Source organism: Tursiops truncatus, chromosome 6, assembly GCF_011762595.2.
Source record: "Tursiops truncatus isolate mTurTru1 chromosome 6, mTurTru1.mat.Y, whole genome shotgun sequence".
In the NCBI taxonomy this organism is placed as follows: domain Eukaryota; kingdom Metazoa; phylum Chordata; class Mammalia; order Artiodactyla; family Delphinidae; genus Tursiops; species Tursiops truncatus.
Window position 1 is genome coordinate 86,963,094 of NC_047039.1, and position 25,692 is coordinate 86,988,785.

Genomic DNA, 25,692 nt, shown 5'->3' on the forward strand with positions numbered 1-25,692 from the left:
CCAAGGGACCCTTGAGCAATTGAATGCACAGGCCCTGGTGACCTTTTGGCCATTTGCCACATAACTCCTTTTTCAACTACAAAGCTACACCACAAAATTGTAACTAGAAGAACATGGTATCCCCGGGTTTGGGCAATTCCATTTCAAGAAATAATTTATGTAATTAACAATAAGGAAAAAAACAAAAAATGTGAGATATTGTACAGTTCTGTATCCAAAAAAGTTTTTGAATGCCTTTTACTTCATAGTATTTCTATTAGAGACTAGTGGGAGCCTGACTGTCAGTGCCTCAACTAAGAAAATTTGTAAATTAACTTGCTTGTAGACAAATCTTTTTTTTAACCCCTCCTTTCTTAAAGCAAAAGGAAGTCTTTACTGCTCATATGTAATATCTGATTATGCTATATTAGGTGTAGCTTTTGACAAGTTCATTTGATTAATGTATATCTCTGGAATTCTGAATCTTCTCTCACTACCTTATTTTTTTTTTTTAAATGAACCATCTAATTCATTTAGTACTTAGCAAAGGTAAAATTTCCTCTCCTGTGATCTTGTCTGTTTAAGCCACTAGACTATTATTTGAAGGCAGGTACTTGAAGGCATGTGTATACAGTTGACTCTTGAACAACAAGAGTTTGAAATGCATGGGTCCACTTATACACAGATTTTTTTCAAAGAATATGTACTACAGTACTACTACACAGTTGGTTGAATCTACAGACACAGAAGGGCATATACTGAGGACCAACTGTAAAGTTATACTTGGATTTTCAACTGTGCAGTGCCCCTAATCCCTGCATTGTTTAAGGGTCAACCGTGTATACATGTATATACAGTTTTATATATATATATATATATATATATATATATATATATATAAAATATATGTATAAAATATATTTATAAAATCTCCCAGCAGAGGTCTCACACAGAATGGCTGTGCCAATAAATTTTGATGAACGAATAAATGAAACAGGAAAAATTAATAAATGTCTAAAGTATTGCTGAGCTCATGATACATACGAAAAAGTTATTTGATATGCAAATTAGTGATTATAAGGCACATTACAAAGAATACCTAGGACGCTGTTTTGTTCCAGTGGTTGATACAATTTTGTCTTCTATGAAATCATCCTGAAAAAATAAATTGTGATTATTATTTCTAAATGACTCAAAAAATGGGAACCCCATAGACATTACTGGGGGGCAGGGGGAGATGAAAGAAGTTTCACAGAAATAAGAATAAACAAACAAAGCTCAAAATTATGATTCAAGAAAATTATGGTGGTAGTAGAATGTCTGAAACAAATTATCAACTTTGTCTTGACTGCTGATGCTAAGGAATCTATATGTCAGTATACACAGTAATTTGTACATACAAGGCATTTCTTTCTCTGTCAAGCAGATTATGGAGTTCTTAAAGAATTTAAAAATGCAATCAAATTGTTTGGGTTCTGCTGTCAAAAAAATATATTTATGAGAATGAGAAAACATGCTCCCAAATTGCCCCGAGCTTCCATTTCTGATATCATTCTACATCACAACTTTCTTCTTCCCTGTAGGTATCTCCTCCACTAGAACATAGACTCTAGTGGAAACTATGCCTGATTTTAATTTGTATCACCAGCAACCAGCTAATGCCCAGCTCATAAGGGGTTAAGTCAGTAGATATCTATGGAATTAATAAGTGAAAGAATGAATGGGCAAAACATGCCTCTGTAATATCTGTAGAGTTCAATTTCAAGTTTATGCACTGGCAGATGAAGCAAGACTACCGGAATTAATCAGAAATGAAAACTATATTCTACTATACCGCCAGAATGCAAGACATTTGCTGTGATTCACGTGGACCTGAGCTTTACTGTCTCATTTCCCCTGCTATTGGGATTTCAACATGGTGAAGGAAAATTGAACACTTACAAGAAAAATTACTAGGAGACCAAATATGTGCAATAATATAACCACAAAATGAAGAGTAAAAATTTAGGCTACCTTATCTGAAATTATTATAAATAAACATTTTGATTAAATAGCAATGCTTTTATCAAATGGGAAAAAATGACCCACACAAGCTTTATAATTTTCCAGCACTTTTCAATTAGTAAATCATCTTTTAAAATTAAAATTAGCAAGCATATATTTGATGCATAGAGAGATTCCACATATAGTGCTATATATAGAGATTTTATTATATATTGATTAAAATGAATATCAGATAAATATCATTTGAAGTTCATAATACCTTTTGAGATAGCTGAGTCAGAAATATTATTATATTTACAGGTCAGGAAAATGAGTGTTAAGTTAAATTACTTGCTCACCTATGCAGGACCGAGATTCAAGCATTGATCCTGTCACTACTCGTGTGAGAAGAAGCAGCTTGCCTGACCATCAATTTCCAGAGACCTTATAAAAGGTATGTGGGAGGGAAACAGCATTTAGGTCTGACCTTCACCCAGACCTCTTTCCCGTGTGCTTGCTTGACTTGCCTATGTCTCCATGGCTTCCGATCCACCGAGGGCACCCGTTCTCTCACTCTTTGCATACCCAGTTATCTGCTTTGGTCATACCCTCCCCCAGCCTCAAACGCAGCCCTGAATTAATTATACTAATCCTTTTGCTTCCAACTGGGAAAAGGAATCAGATATTCTCCTGAGATGCTGGCATCCTGGACTGTCACTGGGATCAGGTGTAGCATATTCAAGAGCAGTCCGGATGCTAAGTTGTTTGCTGTTCCAGGGTGGAATCCTGGCACTGAACCTAGCTGTCTGCCCTCTGAGTTTAGGCACCAAAGAGGGAAGCAAGCATTCCACTGGCACATCTGTGCTCATTTCTGAGAGTCTCAGGAAAGGGCATGATGCTACTCAGCTTCCTTCTGCAGAAAGAGAAGCATGGACTTCAAGATATCCATTCAATATTCATCAGGGACACAAACCATGTAGGTGTTATCCTCCTATAGCCTGGAAACCACAGAGACTATGCCGGCTTCCTACCTCCCCAAGGATAGTCTTGCCTACTAAAATATTTAAAAACAGACTCACAATGTTTGTCAAGGAGGTAGAATCATCGTGAACCATAACAACTAGATTTGCTCCACTGCCCATCCCCAGGGCTTTGCCCCACCACTTAATCAGTGCCTTAACTTGTCCTACTTGCCTCCCTACCACCTCCTTCCAACACCATGGACCTCAGCCCAGAAGGCTTCTTTCTATGGTACCTTGTACTAAGGACCAGAAGCACCTCCCCTACAGCCAGACCATGGGAACCTCAAGCAGCAGCTCCTTGTAAAAAAATTTGTCTCACTTCATCCTTAAAGAACCTGTAGTGAATTTTCAATACAAAAGTTAGAATTCTCAAGATTTCACAGATGAGAAAGTGAGCTTCAGAAAAATTGGAAAGAATGTCACAAAACTATTTTAAGTCAGAGCCTGAACTTAAATGTAGACAGTCTGATTTCCAGCTCTGGGGCAAGGGAAGGGGAGTAGGGGGGCCAGGGGTTACAGAGAATAGAGGCTTTACCTCCACAAGGTGATGCTCTGATACTCACCGGCCTAGGCAGTGACAAACACTGAGGAGGTCTTTATTGTCATAGGGATTAAAGTTCAGTAATGCTGAATTAGAGGTGACCCACTGGTAATGGCAAAAAGCACCAAGACAACATTTGGACAGTTTTTAATCCTGGTTGTTTTAGTCTCGGTGGACTGTTAGTGGAACCACACAGGGAGCAACCACAGATCAAAGGGCTTCAGAACCAGGACATATTGGAGAAATTCTGGTTTTCCCTCCAACAGCCTCCTTTCTTAGGAAAAACTCTCAAACCTTTTGTGACAAGGATTTTTGCAGAAAATGGAGCATATTCAGTGCCTCCCAATTACCCAAGAGCCCAGTTCCCAAACATGGCTTCCAAGGCCTTTGTGCTCTGCCTCTGCTCACTTCTCTACCTCATCTTTCACCTCCAGCTCCACACTGCAGTATGAACTGCCTGCAGTTCCACAAAAGGCTTGTGTTCTCTCTTATTTCCAGGTCCTTGGTCAAACTTTCATTTCTGTGTGGAACATTCTTTTCCATTCTCTTTCTTCTTGTGTCGTCTTTCACAAATAAGCCTAGTCATTATTATGTTTGGAAAACCCTTCTGAATTCCCCTAATAACACATTAGTTACCCTGATGTGTCTTTCTCTTATCATACACTGTACTATACCCTCTTTGTAATGACATCACTCACTCAAAGGAAAGCTCCGGAAGAACAGAGATCATTTTCAGCTGCTAGAAATATGTCTGGCATGTAGTATGCATTCTAAAAGTATTTATTGATTTAATGTTGCTGTTAAAGAGAATTTTAGCTCCAGAATTATCTACATTTATAAAAATTGGAATAGTAGCAAATAGGAATGCAAATAGAAGGATAGAACCAGAATACATGGCAAGTTAATATAGAGTAGATTGGAAGTGGCCCTTGTGCTGGATATTCTGTTTGACCCCTTCCCAATGCACACTCCACCTTAATCAACCCTGCTCTGGGTTCCAGGAGGCCAAATTTTGGGGACCATATATATACCATGTTCTCTTACCATCTGACTTCCTATTAGGTTCTGCCAGTGGATGCAGCAGAAGATTATGAGGCAGCAGGAGTGATTGATAAATTGAGACATTTGTCTCCTTGGCTCCCTACTTTCCAGGCTGCATCCCAGCCATTTAACTACCAAAGTGACCATCTCCTACAGGTGCATGTCTCTCCCAATTCAGGGACAGAGGCTAAGGCTTAACCACCAAGTGTGAATTCCTCCTTCCCCTCCCCCCCCCCACACCTTTGTAAACAGTTTCTTTTCAGTGTACCATCTTCCTACAAGGACCCTAATCCATAGAGCCTTATATTTTGTGAGATTTGGACTTAACTCTGCAGGAAGTGAGAACCAAAAGCTTTTAGAATATAAAGATATCCATACAGTTCGAATATTAGCAGAAGAAAATAACCTATTACACTACAGGTTCCTCAGGAACAGAGCCTTTGCCTTATTTGAGTCCATAACCAGTGCCTAGAAGAATGTATGATATACATGGCCTACAATACATACTTATTAAATAAGTAACCTCAAAAACAATTGATCAAATCTGTGTAGCCTAAAGCTTGAATTATAATCAAGTGCAGACAAAGCGCCACTAGTAGTAACAAAACAGGTAGATTCCAGAGAAATCCTATAAACTAAAATCAGGCCATCTAAATGAGTGCTTCCCTGAGAGAGCAGGACCTGAAAAGGACCTCTTCCCATATAGGTGTTGTTCCAGCCCTTATACAGCCATCTTACCATGTCCACAGATAATTCCTTCTCGGTGATTAACTACACTAGGACAGTGCTGCAGTGAGCAGTTATTGCTTTACAATCCATAAGGACAGACTTGGAATTGAAGGCAGCATTGTCAGCAAGGCACCACTTACCTCATCCTGCAGATATCACTCTGATATCGAAAGGTGGTGGACTTCGATAAACTATCCAAGTATAGAGCCTATAAGGGTATTTTTAGAATCAGGAAGCCTGAAAGACAGGTACAAGATGCCAAACAGAGCTGAGGAAGTGAGGGGGAAAATAAGGAGGAGAAATTAAACAAAGAAAAACACTGCTGGATCTCCCGAGCAAGTTCTTCTACCTCCCCCTTGTGGCCAAATTTTCCTAGAACTAGGTATTTTTTTCCCCCCCCTCAAAATAACATTTATTAGTATTTAGGTCACATTATAAAAATGAAACTTGTTTATTGCAAACAGAATAGAAAATTCACTGGAGTGGATAGGTAGAATACCATGTGAAAATGTGTAAATTCTGCAACCGAGTTTTAAAAATGAATTAATGTTTCAACAAAGGCTTAACCAAGAACAAAGAGATTCATCCAGAGTTTGACTGGTACAGAGTGGCGAACTTCATCTTCATAGAAACTCATGTAATTCTCATGATAACCCTTAACAGTAAATATAATTGTCCCCAAATTAGTAATCTAAGAGTGGATATGAAAGCTTTGACATATTTGGTGCCTACTGTGTTCTAGCATGTGTAAGAATTCTGCATAAACTCATTTAGTTCTTAAAATATCCCTATGGGATTAGGTAAGAATAGCAATTTTTATTAAACTTCCTAAGGTAATGTAGTTTATACATTACACAGATGGGACTTTAATTCTCCCGTATTTCCGCTATTCCATGTTGTTTCATCATATTCTTTCTGAATTCCCCTTTTAACTTTCTACCAGTATTTCTTAAAGTTGGACTTGCACACCTCCAGAAGGGACACGTATGACCTCTAGGAGATTCTCCTACCTTTATACTCTTCTATACATCTTATACCTGCCAAAGATGAGGTAGAGACTCTCCTCTTGACCTTATGCATTAATTACACATTCATGTTAATAATTAGTGCAATAATCAGAATTAGAAAGTACACTTTGTTCTCTTTAACACTCCCCCCGCCGCCCAACTCCTAGAGTAGGGAACACTCTATGGAGATAATGGTGCAGAATTATTCCCTTTAAAATTATAATAGACACATTTGGATTCAGTAAACAGTGGGAGTTATCAAATTTTCTAAGTTCAAAGTGGAATAATAGAGAAGTGAAGAACTTGTGAATTACTGAGTTTGAGGGCATACTTGAAAAAAACTACAAAATCACATATAGCTATTCAAAACACTATATAATAAAGAGGGGATAAAGGAATGTATTATCTGCTAGTTTATCTCTTTTATCCACACCAGAGAATCTTAATTCTCATTTTCTAGGACTTCTGGGTGTGTTTAAGTCTGCCAAATTAACTCATAAACTTTAAATGATAACTATATATTAATTATCATTTTAAAAATATGTTATGCAGTTTATTGGAAGAGTTGTTATAGGCTAGGTGGATGGTAGTAAAAGTAAAAGACACGGGAGAGGTTATTATCAAATTTCCAAATGTTTAATAATTTATTTCTTCAGTGCAACAGATCACCCAGTAATGCATAAGAGTCCAATTCTGCTTGGGTTTCGTTCCTGGCTTTGCAACTCACAAGATTGTGACCTTGAGCAAGTTATTTATCCTAGCTAAGCCTCTTATCCCACATTTGTAGTGATGACAACAAAAATCTATTGTGAGGAGGCTCAAATAAATGAGCAACGCCCTTAAGCACTTTAGTATAAGGAAGTTTCGACTGATGTTTGCTCTTTGTATTTGAGCTTGAAAATTACTTCACCCAAAATTTACCTTCAAGAGAGCATCTACTAACCACTGGCTAACAGTGGTTATACCATGGCTGGGATCAAAGCCAGGAACACTCTGGATAGCAGTATTTCTTTGGTGGATTTTCTGCTAATGAGACTCCTTTTCATGCTTTCAAACCTTGATAATATATCTTGTATTTGTATAACAATTACATATTTTCAAATACAATGGTATACATTTTCTTATTTGGTTTGACAACCAACACTTCAGCTTCATGGCTACTCTGCTGTTTCTGTGGCCAGTCCTGCCACTGCACTCTGAAGCTTTAAGTACACGTTTACCCAGTACATGAAGTTGGATCCTAGGCTGGAATTTGGAAAATTACCAAAAGTACACATGGCACCTCCCTGACTTTTGCCTCTAAACACCCATATATTTGCTAAATACTTGCTGGGCTATGAGATAACCTCCAAGAGGTTGCAAATTAAGTGTGTGACACTAATATTCATTGTGTAAGTTAAAAAATAAACTAATATTATAGCATTTGTCTGATTACAAAAGCAAAGCAACTATAGACATATAGAAAAGAAAAGAAAACAATCCTTTTGTTGGTGAGAGTAGATAGATCCTGTTAACATTTTAATGCATTTCATTTTACTATTTTTCTATGAATATTTGTGGGTTTGCTTTCTTTTAAACAGGGGGATTAAAACACATAGAGAATTTTCAATCAATCAATAAGTAAAAATATACGTATCTTGTTACAGAGTCTTTTCAGACAGTGGATGTGATTATCTGAAGTTGCAAATTCAAATATAAATTGTTCTTACAAATGACCATAGTACTGAGGACCCTCCTACCCACCCCCATCAGCACTATGAAGACCAAAACATAGTTATGTTAGTTTCCTCCTCTGTGTCCTCACAGTATTTTTGTCATGTATTCCTAACAGTAACAAATCTGTCTCTCTGAAACTACACTGTGAGCTCTTTGAGGACAGAATAGATGGGTGGTTTATCTTGGGGAGATAATTCAGTGTAATAGTTAAGAGAGAGAATTCTGTAAGATTGCTTGGGCTGGTTTGTTAACTCAGCTATTTGACACTTGGAGAGTTACTCAGCTTCCTCGTTGGAAACTCCAAAGGCTTGTTTCAAGAATAAGATGAGATAATCCACATATGAAGAAGTTAGTCCATAGTAAATGTTCAGTAAACATAATGTTGTAGATCCAGAACCTGACATTGAGCATAGCATGGAGAAGATTCCAAAAACTTGTTGAAACAGATATTTTCAGCGTGAGCAATAATTATGAAGCTGACATCTAAAAGGTCTGATCCAGGCCTGTCACTGACTAGTTATGGGATTTTGTACAAGTCAGTGTCTCTGGGTTTTGTCTTTCTCATCTGTAACATGGGAATAATGAGCGTTTAAAAAAATCGAACTATAACAAGTGTTTCACAAAGACATTATGCTTGAACACCGTGAATAGATTTTCCTGAGAATGAATTCTCAGAAGTGATACTAATGAATCAGAGACTATAAATGCTTTTGAATTTGGTGTGGGGAGGTACATTTTACCTCTCTCCTTTCCAGAAGGGCTATGCCAATTAGCAAACTCAGTAGCATTGTAACAGAATTCATATTTTACTCTCACCAAAAAGAGGACTGTTATTTTTTAAATGATTTGACCAGTGTGATGTCTTCTTTGGTTCTTGCCATTTTAATAGATGCTTTTTTGTTGCTGTTGTTACTGTTGAGGTTCAGCTTTTCAGGTTTTTACAGATGTATTGACAATTTATATTTTTGACTTGTTTGTGCACTTTCTCTTTATATCTTTTGTCTATTTTTCTATAGAACCATTCAACACTTCCTTGTCAATGTGTAATATCTCATGACATACTAAGAATGTTAACGCGGTGTTATATTTTCTAATCATTTCTTTCGAGATACTGACATAAAAATGTTTACAAAATAGAACAGAAGAAAACACTAAACCATAAAGCTCTTAACAAACATTAGCTTTTAAAAAATAATCTCAAAACCCTAAGTACAAACCAAATTTAGACTTCTAAAACTCATTTCTATTAGTCCTTATATCCCAGAGTTTATGGCCTTCTATTTATAAACATTATCTCATTAGGAAAATCCAAAATTTCTGGGGCACCCATGAAAAACTATGTGAAAAAGAGCTTTAAATTTGTCAAATTTTAAAGTTGTCACATTACCTTAAAATAGCCTGCTTTTGCAGTTAAAAGCTTGAGTGAGTTCTCACCGATTAAAGTTAAGAACCTCTTAAAAAATTTAATGAACCAAAACAGTTGTTCTAATATTAAACATTTAGTAAATCTTAGAGGTTTAGTACTGAACCAGAATAACCTTTTTTTTTCTAAATTCAACCATTTATTTTAATGCATATTAAAAGATTTTGAAACATTTTGGCAAAATAGGATTAGTTTTCTTTTTCCTCAGGGTTACCCCCCAGACCAGAAACCCCCAAACAAAAAACCCAAACCAAAACAAAAAACCCTTAACTTATAAAGAGAACACTTGGCTTTTATTTTTTAAAATAAACCAGTTAGTAATTGGGTTTCTCTCCTGAAAAGTCATCTTTCTGTTAATGGATTTTTTTGTAGCCCTTAGTTCAGTGTCATTAGCGACAGTTTTATTCACCTTCCTTTCTCTGTTGCCAGAATGCCTGTGTTTATGTGTTTATGATCCCATGAACTAATCTTGGGTTGGGAAGAAGTGTTGGTTTTTGTATTCCTAGAGCCAGCGCAGGACTTGGTCCATTACAGATACTAAGTAATGTTTTATTGAACTGGGTAATGGTAAAAACACATACAAGGTCCAAGGTATGAACTTACCTTCTGCCTTCCATAATCTTCTGAGGCAGATAAAAATGATTTTAAAAATGTTTAGCCAACATTTTCCAAATTGAGATTCCATGGAGTAGTGTTACAGGAGATTTTTGTAGGTCTCCACATGTTCAGCAAAAAGAAAATTAAGTATTTGGGAAACATTGCTTACTTTAGGAGATGCATTATGCACCCATGTACCTATGAAGCCTCTGAAGGGATACTGTGGCATAAAAAAGGGGACTATTTCATACACACCTCTTTCAGTTTCTAACATAAAAAGATGTTTGATTGGTTCATTTTAAAAGCTGCAAGAAGATATTGCCTTATGAAAGAAGAACTGAGAGCTCAAAGTGAGGGTCAGTAGAGAGAAGTATAGGTTAAGAAGCAAAGTGAACTCATTAAATTAATTAATAAGTAATAGAATTGACTTACAGAAAAAAAAATCAGTAATATGGAAAATAAACTGGATAAACAAGAATGCAAGCTAAGAAGATAGATAAATATGATGAGATAAACATTATGATAAACATTTTGAGCAGAACGAAGATTTAACCTATGACTCAAATGTGCTACTCTTGAAAATTAAGACCAAGATATAATTTAAATACTTCTGGGAGAAAAATGAATAAAAAACTGGAAATTACACATTAAATGACTTACCAGGTTATGTGAAAAACACATCAAATAAATCACACCCAGATTTATCCTGGGTCTTGGAATTTTAACTACTTATTTTGGAAATGTACAAACATACGCAAAAATAAAGTGAACAATATAAGGAAACTTCAGGTATCCATTACCCAGCTTCAGCAATTATAAACATTATTTTAGTTTTTCTCTAATTGTATCCTCTTTTCCTTTTGGGGGAAATATTCCATACAGTTTGTCTATAAATATTCAATACACACCTTCAATAAATAAGAACAGATTTTTTTATATAACCACCATAATATTGTCATATCTAGCCATGTTAATAGTAAACTCAGTTTCCCTTTGGCCTGATCAGAGGCCCTGTATATTATAAAAATACAGGGAGGTTAGACAACCATCTAACTGATTTCAGTTAAAATATCTTACCTTTGAAAAAACAAAACAAAGAAAATAGAAAATACCTTGTATACACATTCTTAAGACCCATCTTAAAGTATTAGAAGGGACTGTGAAAGTGAGGGTCCCTGAAGCCCAACCTTCTTTACCTTCATGGTAAATTTACCCTTGGCTGGAATCTATGTGCCACTCTACAGCACCCTGTTAAGAGGCGGCAAGATTCCACAGGCTGTGTGATTATTCCAAGAGAGGTAGAGAACAGAAAATCTGTCTTGTTACTGCTTTTTCCTCAATATCTAAGATGATGCTTCATACTAAAGGATACTTAATAGATATTAAATGAATGAACAATGGCAGTAGAAACCCCCCAGACTCAACAAAGATTTCTATGCCTCAAATATCTCAGAACTACTGGATCTGAAGCAGCAGTGCTGGGAAGAACTAGGAACTTCTCAGTAGTAACTAGTAAGGACCAAGACCTAAAACAAGACAAGAGCCTGCTCCAATTCTTTGGCACAGCATAGGACCCAGACACTTTAGTATCACACCAGAAAGACTGAGCCCAAATCATGAAACAGACTGAACTTCTTATGGCTGGCAAGGCAGGATGAGGGTTTAAATTCTGATTATCTAGATTAAAAGGAAATAAATATTATTTTTTACCACACAATTGAGGAGTCAGGCTAAGATTCCTAACTTCTTCTTTTAGATTGAGTGCTTCAGTTATGTTAGTCAATGTCCCATATATTATTCCATTTACTGTTATTGTGACCTTCTGATCCTAGTGCATAGGGGTTGCAGTCTCAGGTTTTGACCTCAGACAGACCTAATCAAATACTGACTCTTCCATTTATTAGTGTATGACATAAGGGAAGATTTATAACAGCCATAATCATCAGTTTCCTAGTCTTCAAAATATGAATATTGCTACTATCTGTATCACTGGCTTATTGCTCTGAAGGTGAAATAAGATGGCACATAGTAAATTTCAACATGTCTTAGCTAAAGTTATCAAATATGTATATATAGAGAAAAAATGATAGAGAAAATAACTTACCAAGGACATCAAGGTAGTAAATATACAGAAAAAATTTAAGCACAGGTTTTTTGGTCCAATGGCTAGTTCTCTTTCCAAAGTCGTTAAAAATAAACTCCAGAGGACCTTCAAGATGGCAGAAGAGTAAGACGTGGAGATCACCTTCCTCCCCACAAATACATCTACGTGTGGAACAACTCCTACAGAACACCTACCGAACGCTGGCAGAAGACCCCAGACCTCCCAAAAGGCAAGAAACTCCCCACGTACCTGGGTAGGGCAAAAGAAAAAAGAAAAAACGGAGACAAAAGAATAGGGCTGGGACCTGCACCAGTGGGAGGGAGCTGTGAAGGAGGAAAGTTTTCCACACACACGGAAGCCCCTTCGTGGGCGGAGACTGTGGGTGGCAGTGGGGAAGCATCGGAGCCCGGGAGGAGAGCGCAGCAACAGGGGTGCGGATGGCAAAGCGGATAGATTCCCGCACAGAGGATCGGGGCTGACCAGCACTCACCGGCCCGAGAGGCTTGTCTGCTCACCCGCTGGGGCGGGCGGGGCTGGGAGCTGAGGCTCTGGCTTCGGTCAGAGCGCAGGGAGAGGACAGGGGTTGGCGGCGTGAACACAGCCTGAAGGGGGCTAGTGCGCCACGGCTAGCCGGGAGGGAGTCCGGGAAAATGTCTGGAGCTGCCGAAGAGGCAAGAGACTTTTTCTTGCCTTTGTTTCCTGGTGCGCGAGGAGAGGGCATTAAGAGCGCTGCTTAAAGGAGCTCCAGAAACGGGCGGGAGCTGCGGCTATCAGCGCGCGGACCCTGGAGATGGGCATGAGACGCTAAGGCGGCTGCTGCCGCCACCAAGAAGCCTGTGTGCGAGCACAGGTCACTGTCCACACCTCCTCTCCTGGGAGCCTGTGCAGCCCGCCACTGCCAGGGTCCCGTGATCCAGGAACAACTTCCCCGGGAGAACACACGGCGCGCCTCAGGTCAGTGCAACGTCATGTTGGCCTCCGCTGCCGCAGGCTCGCCACGCACTCCCTGCCCCTCCCTCCCCCTGGCCTGAGTGAGCCAGATTCCCCGAAGCAGCTGCTCCTATAACCCCGTCCTGTCTGAACGAAGGACAGACGCCCTCAGGCGACCTACACGCGGAGGCGGGTCCAAATCCAAAGCTGAACCCTGGGAGCTGTGCGAACAAAGAAGAGAAAGGGAAATCTCTCCCAGCAGCCTCAGGAGCAGCGGATTAAAGCTCCACAATCAACTTGATGCACCCTGCATCTGTGGAATACATGAATAGACAACAAATCATCCCAAATTGAGGAGGTGGATTTGGGAGCAACAATACATATATTTTTTCCACTTTTTCTCTTTTTGTGAGTGTGTATGTGTATGCTTCTGTGTGAGATTTTGTCTGTATAGCTTTGCTTTTACCATTTGTCCTAGGGTTCTGTCTCTTGTTTTTTTTTGTTTTTCATTACTTAAAAAATGTTTTTTCTTAATAATTATCTTTTATTTGAATAACTTTATTTTATTTTACTTTATTTTATTTTATCTTATTCTTTCTTTCTTTCTTTTTTCCTCCCTTTTATTCTGAGCCGTGTAGAGGACAGGCTTTTGGTGCTCCAGCCAGGCATCAGGGCTGTGCCACTAAGGTGGGAGAGCCACGTTCAGGACACTGGTCCACAAGAGACCTAGTTCCATGTAATAACAAACGGCAAAAATCTCCCAGAGATCTCCATCTCAACGACAAGACCCAGCTCCACTCAACGACCAGCAAGCTACAGTGCAGGACGACCTATGCCAAACAGCTAGCAAGACAGGAACACAACCCTATCCATTAGCACCTAAAATCATAATAAGGCCACAGACACCCCAAAACACACCACCAGACGTGGACCTGCCCAACAGAAAGACAAGATCCAGCCTCATCCACCAGAACACAGGCACTAGTCCCCTCCACCAGGAAGCCTATACAACCCACTGAACCAACCTTAGCCACGGGGGGTAGACACCAAAAACAACGGGAACTACAAACTTGCAGCCTGCGAAAAGGAGACCCCAAACACAGTAAGTTAAGCAAAATGAGAAGACAGAGAAACACAAAACAGATGAAGGAGCAAGGCAAAAACCCACCACACCTAACAAATGAAGAGAAAATAGGCAGTCTACCTGAAAAAGAATTCAGAGTAATGATAGTAAAGATGATCCAACATCTTGGAAATAGAATGGAGAAAATACAAGAAACGTTTAACAAGGACTTAGAAGAACAAAAGAGCAAACAAACAGTGATGAACAACACAATAAATGAAATTAAAAATTCTCTAGAAGGGATCAATAGCAGAATAACTGAGGCAGAAGAACAGATAAGTGACCTGGAAGATAAAATAGTGGAAATAACTACTGCAGAGCAGAATAAAGAAAAAAGAATGAAAAGAATTGAGGACAGCCTCAGAGACCTCTGGGACAACATTAAAAACACCAACATTCGAATTATAGGGGTCCCAGAAGAAGAATAGAAAAAGAAAGGGATTGAGAAAATATTTGAACAGATTATAGTTGAAAACTTCCCTAATATGGGAAAGGAAATAGTTAATCAAGTCCAGGAAGCACAGAGAGTCCCATACAAGATAAATCCAAGGAGAAACACGCCAAGACACATATTAATCAAACTATCAAAAATTAAATACAAAGAAAACATATTAAAAGCAGCAAGGGAAAAACAACAAATAACACATAAGGGAATCCCCATAAGGTTAACAGCTGATCCTTCAGCAGAAACTCTGCAAGCCAGAAGGGAGTGGCAGGACATATTTAAAGTGATGAAGGAGGAAAAACCTACAATCAAGATTACTCTACCCAGCAAGGATCTCATTCAGATTTGACAGAGAAATTAAAGCCTTTGCAGACAAGCAAAAGCTAAGAGAATTCAGCACCACCAAACCAGCTTTACAACAACTGCTAAAGGAACTTCTCTAGGCAGGAAACACAAGAGAAGGAAAACACCTACAATAATAAACCCAAAACAATTAAGAAAGTGGTAATAGGAACATACATATCGATATAACTTAAATGTAAATGGATTAAATGCTCCAACCAAAAGACATAGACTGGCTGAATGGATACAAAAACAAAACCCGTATATATGCTGTCTACGAGAGACCCACTTCAGACCTAGGAACACATACAGACTGAAAGTGAGGGGATGGAAAAAGATATTCCATGCAAATGGAAATCAAAAGAAAGCTGGAGTAGCAATTCTCATATCAGACAGAATAGACTTTAAAACACAGACTATTACAAGAGACAAAGAAGGACACTACATAATGATCAAGGGATCAAGCCAAGAAGAAGATATAACAATTGTAAATATTTATGCACCCAACATAGGAGCACCTCAATACATAGGCAAATACTAACAGCCATAAAGGGGAAATAGACAGTAACACAATCATAGTAGGGGACTTTAACACCCCACTTTCACCAATGGACAGATCATCCAAAATGAAAATAAATAAGGAAACACAAGTTTTAAATGATACATTAAACAAGATGAACTTAATTGATATTTATAGGACATTCCATCTAAAAACAACAGAATACACATTCTTCTGAAGTGCTCATGGAACATTCTCCAGGATAAATCATATCTTGGGTCACAAATCAAGCCTTGGTAAATTTAAGAAAATTGAAATCTTATCAAGTATCTTTTCTGACCACAATGCCATGAGACTAGATATCAATGACAGGAAAATATCTGTAAGAAATACAAACACATGGAGGCTAAAAAACACACTACTTAATAACCAAGAGATCACTGAAGAAATCAAAGAGGAAATCAAAATATACCTAGAAACAAATCACAATGAAAACATGATGATGCAAAGCCTATGGGATGCAGCAAAAGCAGTTCTAAGAGGGAAGTTTATAGCAATACAATCCTACCTTAAGAAACAAGAAACATCTCAAGTAAACAACCTAACCTTACACCTAAAGCAATTAGAGAAAGAAGAACAAAAAAACCCCAAAGTTAACAGGCGGAAAGACATCATAAAGATCAGATCAGAAATAAATGAAAAAGAAATGAAGGAAATGATGGCAAAGATCAATAAAACTAAAAGCTGTTTCTTTGAGAAGATAAACAAAGTTGATAAACCATTAGCCAGACTTATCAAGAAAAAAAGGGAGAAGACTCAAATCAATAGTTAGAAATGAAAAAGGAGACGTAACAACTGACACTGCAGAAATACAAAGGATCATGAGAGATTACTACAAGCAATTCTATGCCAATAAAATGGACAACCTGGAATAAATGGACAAATTCTTAGAAATGCACAACCTGCCTAGACTGAACCAGGAAGAAATAGAAAATATGAACAGACAAGTCACAGGCACTGAAATTGAAACTGTGATTTAAATTCTTCCAACAAACAAAAGCCCAGGACCAGATGGCTTCACAGGCGAATTCTACCAAACATTTAGAGAAGAGCTAACACCTATCCTCAAACTCTTCCAACATATAGCAGAGGGAGGAACACTCCCAAACTCATCTACAAGGCCACCATCACTCTAATATCAAAACCAGACAAAGATGTCACAAAGAAAGAAAACTACAGGCCAATATCACCGATGAACATAGATGCAAAAATCCTAAACAAAATACTAGCAAACAGAATCCCACAGCACATTAGAAGGATCATACAGTATGATCAAGTGGGGTTTATCCCAGGAATGCAAGGATTCTTCAGTATATGCAAATCAATCAACATGATACACCACATTAAAAAATTGAAGGAGAAAAACCATATGATCATCTCAATAGATGCAGGAAAAGCTTTTGACAAAATTCAACACCCATTTATGATAAAAACCCTCTAGAAAGTAGGCATAGAGAGAACTTTCCTCAACATAATAAAGGCCATATATGACAAACCCACAGCCAACACTGTCCTCAATGGTGAAAAACTGAAACCATTTCCACTAAGATCAGGAAGAAGACAAGGTTGCCCACTCTTACCACTCTTATTCAACATAGTTTTGGAAGTTTTAGCCACAGCAATCAGAGAAGAAGAAGAAATAAAAGAAATCCAAATTGGAAAAGATGTAAAGCTGTCACTGTTTGCAGATGACATGATACTACACATAGAGAATCCTAAAGATGCTACCAGAAAACTACCAGAGCTAATCAATGAATTTGGTAAACTAGCAGGATACAAAATTAATGCACAGAGGGCCTCCCTTGTGGCGCAGCGGTTGAGTGTCCATCTGCTGATGCAGGGGACTCGGGTTCATGCCCCGGTCCGGGAGGATCCCACATGCCGCGGAGCGGCTGGGCCCGTGAGCCATGGCCGCTGAGCCTGCGCATCCAGAGCCTGTGCTCCGCAACAGGAGAGGCCACAACAGTGAGAGGTCCACATGCCGAAAAAAAAAAAAATTAATGCATAGAAATCTCTTGCATTCCTATATACTAATGCTGAAAAATCTGAAAGTGAAATTAAGAAAACACTCCCATTTACCATTGCAACAAAAAGAATAAAATATCTAGGAATAAACCTACCTAAGGAGACAAAGACCTGTATGCAGAAAATTATAAGACACTGATGAAAGAAACTAAAGGTGATACAAATAGATGGAGAGAGATACCATGTTCTTGGATTGGAAGAATCAACATTGTGAAAATGACTCTACTACCCGAAGCAATCTACGGATTCAATGCAATCCCTATCAAACTACCACTGGTATTTTGCACAGAAATAGAACAAAAAATTTCACAATTTGTATGGAAACACAAAAGACCCCGAATAGCCAAAGCAATATTGAGAAAGAAAAACAGAGCTGATGGAATCAGGCTCCCTGACTTCAGGCTATACTACAAAGCTATAGTAATCAAGACAGTATGGTACTGGCACAGAAACAGAAATATAGATCAATGGAACAGGATAGAAAGCCCAGAGATAAACCCACACACATATGGTCACCTTATCGTTCATAAACGAGGCAAGAATATACAATGGAGAAAATATAGCCTCTTCAGTAAGTGGTGCTGGGTTAACTGGACAGCTACATGTAAAAGTATGAAATTAGCACACTCCCTAACACCATACACAAAAAATAAACTCAAAATGGATTAAAGACCTAAATGTAAGCCCAGACACTATCAAACTCTTAGAGGAAAACATAGGCAGAACACTCTAGGACATAAATCACAGCATGATCCTTTTTGACTCACCTCCTAGAGAAATGGAAATAAAAGCAAAAATAGGCAAATGGGACCTAATGAAACTTCAAAGCTTTTGCACAGGAAAGGAAACCATAGACAAGACGAAAAGACAACCCTCAGAATGGGAGAAAATATTTGCAAATGAAGCAACTGACAAAGTATTAGTCTCCAAAATTTACAAGCAGCTCAGGCAGCTCAATATTAAAAAAACAAACAACTCAGTCCAAAAATGGGCAGAAGACCTAAGTAGACCTTTCTCCAAAGAAGATATACAGACTGCCAGCAGACACATGAAAGATTTCTCAACATCACTAATCATTAGAGAAATGCAAATCCAAACTACAATGAGATATCATCTCACACTGGTCAGAATGGCCATCATCAAAAAATCTACAAACAGTAAATGCTGGAGAGGGTGTGGAGAAAAGGGAACCCTCTTGCACTGTTGGTGGGAATGTAAATTGATACAGCCACTATGGAGAACAGTATGGAGGTTCCTTAAAAAACTAAAAATAGAACTACCATACGATCCAGCAATCCCACTACTGTGCATATACCCTGAGAAAACAATAATTCAAAAAGAGTCATGGGGCTTCTCTGGTGACGCAGTGGTTAGGAATCTGCCTGCCAATGCAGGGGAAATGGGTTCGAGCCCTGATCCGGGAGGATCCCACATGCCGCAGAGCAACTAAGCCTGTGCACCACAACTACTGAACCTGCGCTCTAGAGCCCACAAGCCACAATTTCTTAGCCTGTGAGCCACAACTACTGAAGCCCATGAGCCTAGAGCCCATGGTCCGCAACAAGAGAAGCCACCGCAATGAGAGGCCCGTGCACCGCAACGAAGAGTAACCCCCGCTCGCCACAACTAGAGAAAGCCCGCGTGCAGCAATGAAGACCCAATGCAGCCAAAAATAAATAAAATAAATTAAAAAAATAAATAGAGTCATGTACCAAAATGTTCATTGCAGCTCTATTTACAATAGCCCGGAGATGGAAACAACCTAGGTGTCCATCATCGGATGAATGGATAAAGAAGATGTGGCACATATATACAATGGAATATTACTCAGCCATAAAAAGAAAGAAAACTGAGTTATTTGTAGTGAGGTGGATGGACCTAGAGTCTGTCATACAGAGTGAAGTAAGTCAGAAAGAGAAAAACAAATACTGTATGCTAACACATATATATGGAATCTAAAAAAAAAAAAAAATGGTCATGAAGAACCTAGGGGTAAGATGGGAATAAAGATGCATACCTACTAGAGAATGGACTTGAGGGTATGGGGAGGGGGAAGGGTAAGCTGTGACAAAGTGAGAGAGTGGCATGGCCATATATACACTATCAAACGTAAAATAGATAGCTAGTGGGAAGCAACCGCATAGCACAGGGAGATCAGTTCAGTGCTTTGTGACCACCTAGAGGGGTGGGATAGGGAGGGTGGGAGGGAGGGAGATGCAAGAGGGAAGAGATTTGGGGACATATGTATATGTATAACTGATTCACTTTATTATAAGGCAGAAACTAACACACCATTGTAAAGCAATTATACTCCAATAGAGATGTTAAAAATAAAATAAATAAATAAATAAATAAATTTCTGTTGTTTAAGCCGTGGAAAAAAAAAAAACCTTTATTGCTAAAACTGCCAACCACCATCTGAGCTTTCAGCAAGTTGTAATATTTCTGCAATAGAAACAGAGATAACTGATCACAGATCCCTATAACATATAATAATGATGAAAAAGGTTGAAATATCACCAGAATTACCAAAATTTGACACAGAGACAAGAACTGAGCAAATGCTCTTGGAAAAATGGCACCAGTGGACTTGCTTGATGCAGGGTGGCCACAAATCTTCAATTTGTTTAAAAAGAAGAAAAAAACGCAATATCTACTAAGTGCAATAAAGTGAAGCTCAATAAATGAGGTGTGCCTGTATATACAGTGGAATATTATTCAGCCACACAAAAAGAATGAAATCTTACACTTGCTACAACATGGATGGACCTTGAGGGCACTATGCTAAGTGAAATAAATCAGAAACACAGATAATGTGTGATCTCACTTTTACATGGGAGAGTCTAAAAACAACAAACAAACAACAACCCTCCTCAAAGAAAACAAGCTCAGAACTGATTGGTGGTTTGCAGAGGTAGGAGGTAGGAGAAATGGGTGAAGGGGGTCAAGGGTGCAAACTTAAGTCATGGGGATGTGTAATGTACAGTATGGTGACTACAGTTAATAGTACTATTGAAAGTACTAATAGTACTAATTTGAAAGTTGCTAAGAGAGTAGATATTTAAAATTCTCATAAGAAAAAAAATGTTTCGTATGGTGATGGATGTTAGGTAGACTTATTGTGGTGATCATTTCGCAATGTATACAAATATCAAATCATTATGTTGTACACCTGAAACTAATATAATGTATATCAATTATACCTCAATTTTAAAAAAAGAGAGAAAAGGAGGTTCTTTGGGGTTCATGCTGTAGTTTGGAAATAGATGAGAACATCCTTTTTCCTTAAAAAAAAAAAAAAACTCCAGTTTAACAGTTGCCATCTTAAGACATCTAAATACTGCCAGTATTTGATATTTCTAATTCTCTAAATTTTTAATAGTCCTATTATTTTATCATCTTTCCAAATATAACCACTGAGGTAAATTTTCTCACAGACCAAATTTCCAAAGCCATGCCTCATCGAAGTGTTGAGTATTTTGTCTTGCTGGTTTCTCTAATTGCTTTAGGAGATAAAATAAAATCATTGTGAATAGATTTTCTGGAAATCAAGCCTGGAGAGTGGAGCTGTTCAACAGTGTTTTTCACGGTCAATATATACTGTCATACTTTATTTTTCCACGAAGCAATCACCACATTGGTTTCTGGCTCACCTTACCCTTCCCAAATCAGATTTCAAAAAGATTAAACTCAAATGATCTGTTCTGAACATTTTATTTCATCACCCAAATAGGTTGGTGTTTCTTAAGAGATTAGGTTCAAGTTTTAATGTATCTTCATAAAGGAGATGTCTTCAAGTTAACTACACTTTCAGAAATACTTCCTAGGCTTTTTAGCATTCCTCATAGTTTATCTGTTGAAACAGCTGGCTGAGAGTTGCAAACCTGTTTGCTAAGAAAATAATCAGATCCATTAAAGTATTTAATAGCAAGTAGTTGGTTCCTATGAACTACGTTCAAGTATTCTTGAGAATTCTCAAGAATTTAAAGTACCTTAAAATGTGCATACTTATCTGAAACAACGTGGTGCCCCTTACAAGTTTCTTCCAATACCCAAAAGAGTCCACTTGGGATCCTAGCAGGCAATACAGAATCAGAGGTCCCATTCCAACTGTAATGTATCAGTGCTCCTGGTAACATTTTTACACATAACTTATTAAGTCTCACTCTAAACCACAGGACATTTTTCAAGTGTTAACTATATAAACCTCCTTTCAGATCCCATTTGCCCAGAGTGTCTAAGATTTCTCTTCCATTCCTTAAAATATGATAATTCTGTGTCCCTTCACTCTCTTTTAACTTTCTGCATGCATCTTGAGGTCTATCTGAAACTTTTCTTGTTTATTTCCTGCCTCTCCCTTCACCTAAAATTAAACTCCATGAAAAAGCAGGAAATCTGTTTGTTTTGCTGTTGCTTTTTGTGCCACGCCTTAAGCAGTGCTTGATCCTTAGAGGGTGCTTAATAAATATTAAATGAATGAACCTGTAAGTACGGTCCTCTGACTCTCCCTAAATGTCTGTGACAGAGGTTAGCTGCTCTAGTAAATCATTAATAGACAGAGATCATGCCTATTTGGGTAATAATTGATTTTCAAAATAAGTTGTTCTGCCAAAAATAAACCTGCTGAAAGATAAACTGAGGCATATTAAAACTTTTAAGAGGTCATCTGGGCATTTAGTCATTCCGATTGGTGGTGTCAAGCCGGAAGTGGTTAGGGGCGCTCCATCTACAAGCCCCAGGGTAGAGACTTATAAAGTGCAGAAGCATAGAAAGGAAGTTATTTGATGGGCTATAACTTAAAGCCTAGCTGGCTATTTGTGATTTGTTTTCCTTAACATTTTGATTTCATAATCTTGAGCTATTTACAGGCTTAGAGTTTGGTTTGCTTATGTAGGTCATCATGGCATTAGAGCCACATTAGTCTAATAGCCTCCTTGTTTAATTAATTTAACATTGCATAATTAAAAATGAATTATAAAAACAATCTTTTCCATGAGGAAAGGAGGAATATGAGCTAGATAGTTTCAGAGTCACGATGAAAATATTTTTCTGACAGGTATTTCAATAAGGGTGTTTTTATAAGTGAAAGTATTGATATATAATTTAGGTATCTCAGATTAAATTCTCTCAGGGTAAACTGGGGTCACAATATACAAAGAATTTTAAGCAATGTAAAGGGTTTAGGTTTTCTGCCTGCAATGGCAGCAGTTGAATTTTACGAAGGGATAAAACTGTATGGTTTAGCATTTTTAAAATAAGTCCACCATGGATCCACCCTGATTAAGGAAGGAAGAGTAAGTGTATAAGAACCCAGATTGGAAGTTTAGTGAAGAAGCAAAAGTGAGAGATGATGGCGGGTTTGTTCTGCTTCTGTGCTTACCGAGCATTCTTCAGATTTTGATTTGCCTGCTGACTTAATGAACACATTCTAGAAATGCCAGTATAAGAATGCTACTTTATTTTAAAGTTTAACTTTTCTTTTAAAATTAATGTTAGAATTCTGATTTTATAATCAGTATGATGAATTTAATTACTGTGATTCTACTTGTGTTGGAAAATAACATAAAATTCAGGTTTCTGAGATCAGAAGAATGATGATCACCCTTTGGACATTGACAAATTCAACAGGATAATGATAATGGCACCTTATAAAGGCTTGTGGGACTTCTCAGCCTCCATAATTGTGTGAGCTAATTCCTTATAATAAGTTATATATATATATATATATCTCCTATTAGTTCTATTTCTCTGGAGAACCCTGATTAATACACTATTTTACTTTGATGGACATTTGGATATGAAGAATGCTGCTCTGGACATTCTTAAATATGATTGTGGTTCAGAGGTTCCCCAGATTCTTGGAGTAGAACCTCTAGGAGTGGATTTCCAGGTAAAAGAGTATGAATATGTTCAGTTGATTACACAGGTTAAAACCCTTTTCAGACAATCAATTTACATACTTACCAGTAGTGGATGTGAATTCCCATTGCTCCACATCCTTGCCAACACAAGGCATTGTCAGTTTATTTTAGCATTTCTGATTAATTGTCATAGAATCAAGATCTTAGAAGTTTTAGTTTTCATTTCTTATGAAACTTTTGTTTTTTTCACATTACTTCTTCTGCATTCCTTTGCAGAAATAGAGATAATGTCCACCGCCCTCCTTTTATTTTAATGTTTTGCCTCAGGGTTAGAAGATATTTTATCAATAAATTTCTTTCACCTTTACTTTTCATTCCTCCTGTGACACCACCCCTTTATGGGATATTGACTATAAGCCTTTGTAGTGCTTAATCAATATACACAATGACAAGAAGACATACTGCAATATTTAGGGTTGTCCCTCCCCCTGGATTTCTGTTAAGAGCTTCTTTGGATGGTTCTTTTTTCACTTAAGACATGCTTTCTCTCATCAGGACAGTAACAAAGACCAAGAAATAATCTTCATAACTAAATACACAGAACTCATGGAACTCCCTCCACATCTCCAGTGGCTCAAGTTCCAGCCAAGTACACCTGTTCCTTTAGAAATGTGTAGCCAGTACTTCTTACACAGTGATTGCCATACTTCAGCTTATCACTTTCCATTGTTCCAATGGTGTGATTTTTTGAAATGTATGGTCTGATCATTTGAAAAATCATTTTAGAGCAATTCCCAGATAAGTAATATTATTGATACAAAGAAGCAGAAAATTTCAAGGTCAATAAGAGAATTTAGAAATATTTTACTATTGACTTTTTAAAATACATTTGACCTCATGTTACATGTTTATGCACTAAATAGAAATTTATATTGCCTTTTCCATTTAACATTTTGAGAACAGCCTTTCTCATGCCACTAAAAATTCTTCCTAAATATTATTTTAATTCATTATATCAATATATATCACCATATATTTAATCATTCCATTTTTATGGGAGATTTAATTTTCTCTACTATATACAATACTGTAATAATAATCTTTGTGGATAAATTTAACATTTAATATCATTTTATTGGAACTAGAAAACCTGGTCAAATGGTATAAACAATTTAAAACATTTGGTACATGATGCTGAAAGCTTTTCCCTAAGTTTTATAGCCTTGATGTTTCCCTTAGTATAAAAGTATCTGTCTCATGCCATCCTTCCCAAAATTCAGTACATTAGAAATAGAAATGTATTTTGGTTTGCATTATGTACTTTTAACAATGAATATTTTCTGTTGTTAAATGTATAATGCCCTTTACCATTTACTCTATTGAGAATTATCTGTAGCACTGTACTGACGAACCCTCTCCTAAGCTGGATTCTGGAAGGCAGGACTGTGGTGGAATAGACTGGTATAAATGTAGGCTGTATCGTCTGGAGGCAAAAGACACCTAAAAGGCAGCTTTTAGGAATGAAGCTTAGGTTAAGAAGTCAGATGAACTATAAATCTAAGAGAGGCCAGGCAAAGAGTTGTGCTTTATTGTGTGTTCTCTTGGATCACTTGTTTTGGGAGAAGCCAACTGCCATGTTGTGAGATCATGAAAAAAATCCCATGGAGAGGTCCATGTGATGAGGAACTTAGATCTCCTACCAACAGCCACATGAATGAGCCATCTTGGAAGCAGATTCTCCAGCTACAAACAAGTCTTTAGATGATGACAGCCCTGATCAATATCTCAACTGAAATCTCATGAAAGACCCTGAGTCGGAACCACCCTGCTAAGCAGTGCCTGTATTCCTGCCTCACAGAAACTGGGAGAAAATAAATATGAGTTGTTCTAAGCTACTAAGTGTTGGGAGTTTGTTATGCAGTAATAAATATCTATTTTACCTGCTTTACATTCCTCCATAGCACTTATTACTATCATACTATATATATTTATTTTGATTGTTGTATAACTTATCATTTGTAGAGCATAAACATATGGAGAGAGAATTCCATCTGTTTTTCCTACTGATAAATCTTCAGCATCTACAATTACAGCAATAATATTGACAGTACTAATAACATAATGAACATTTATTTGATAAATAAGATGTCTATTAGGCATCTAAGTAGTGATTTCAAATAGGCAATTAGATACACAAATCCAGAATTACTAGAGGAAGTTATGGCTTGGATAAAGGTTTGGGAGTCCAAAGAACACTGAGAATGT

General features: G+C 37.6%; 1 long non-coding RNA gene across 1 annotated transcript in view; it reads left to right on the forward strand.

The window, feature by feature from the left end:
• LOC141278899 (uncharacterized) overlaps nucleotides 1-25,314 on the forward strand; it is a 196,344-nt gene extending 171,030 nt beyond the window's left edge. The window contains exons 3-4 of the long non-coding RNA XR_012332300.1: nucleotides 2,330-2,416; nucleotides 23,140-25,314. This is a non-coding gene — a long non-coding RNA (uncharacterized lncRNA). The remainder of the gene's footprint in view (nucleotides 1-2,329; nucleotides 2,417-23,139) is intronic.
• Nucleotides 25,315-25,692: the final 378 nt, after the last annotated feature.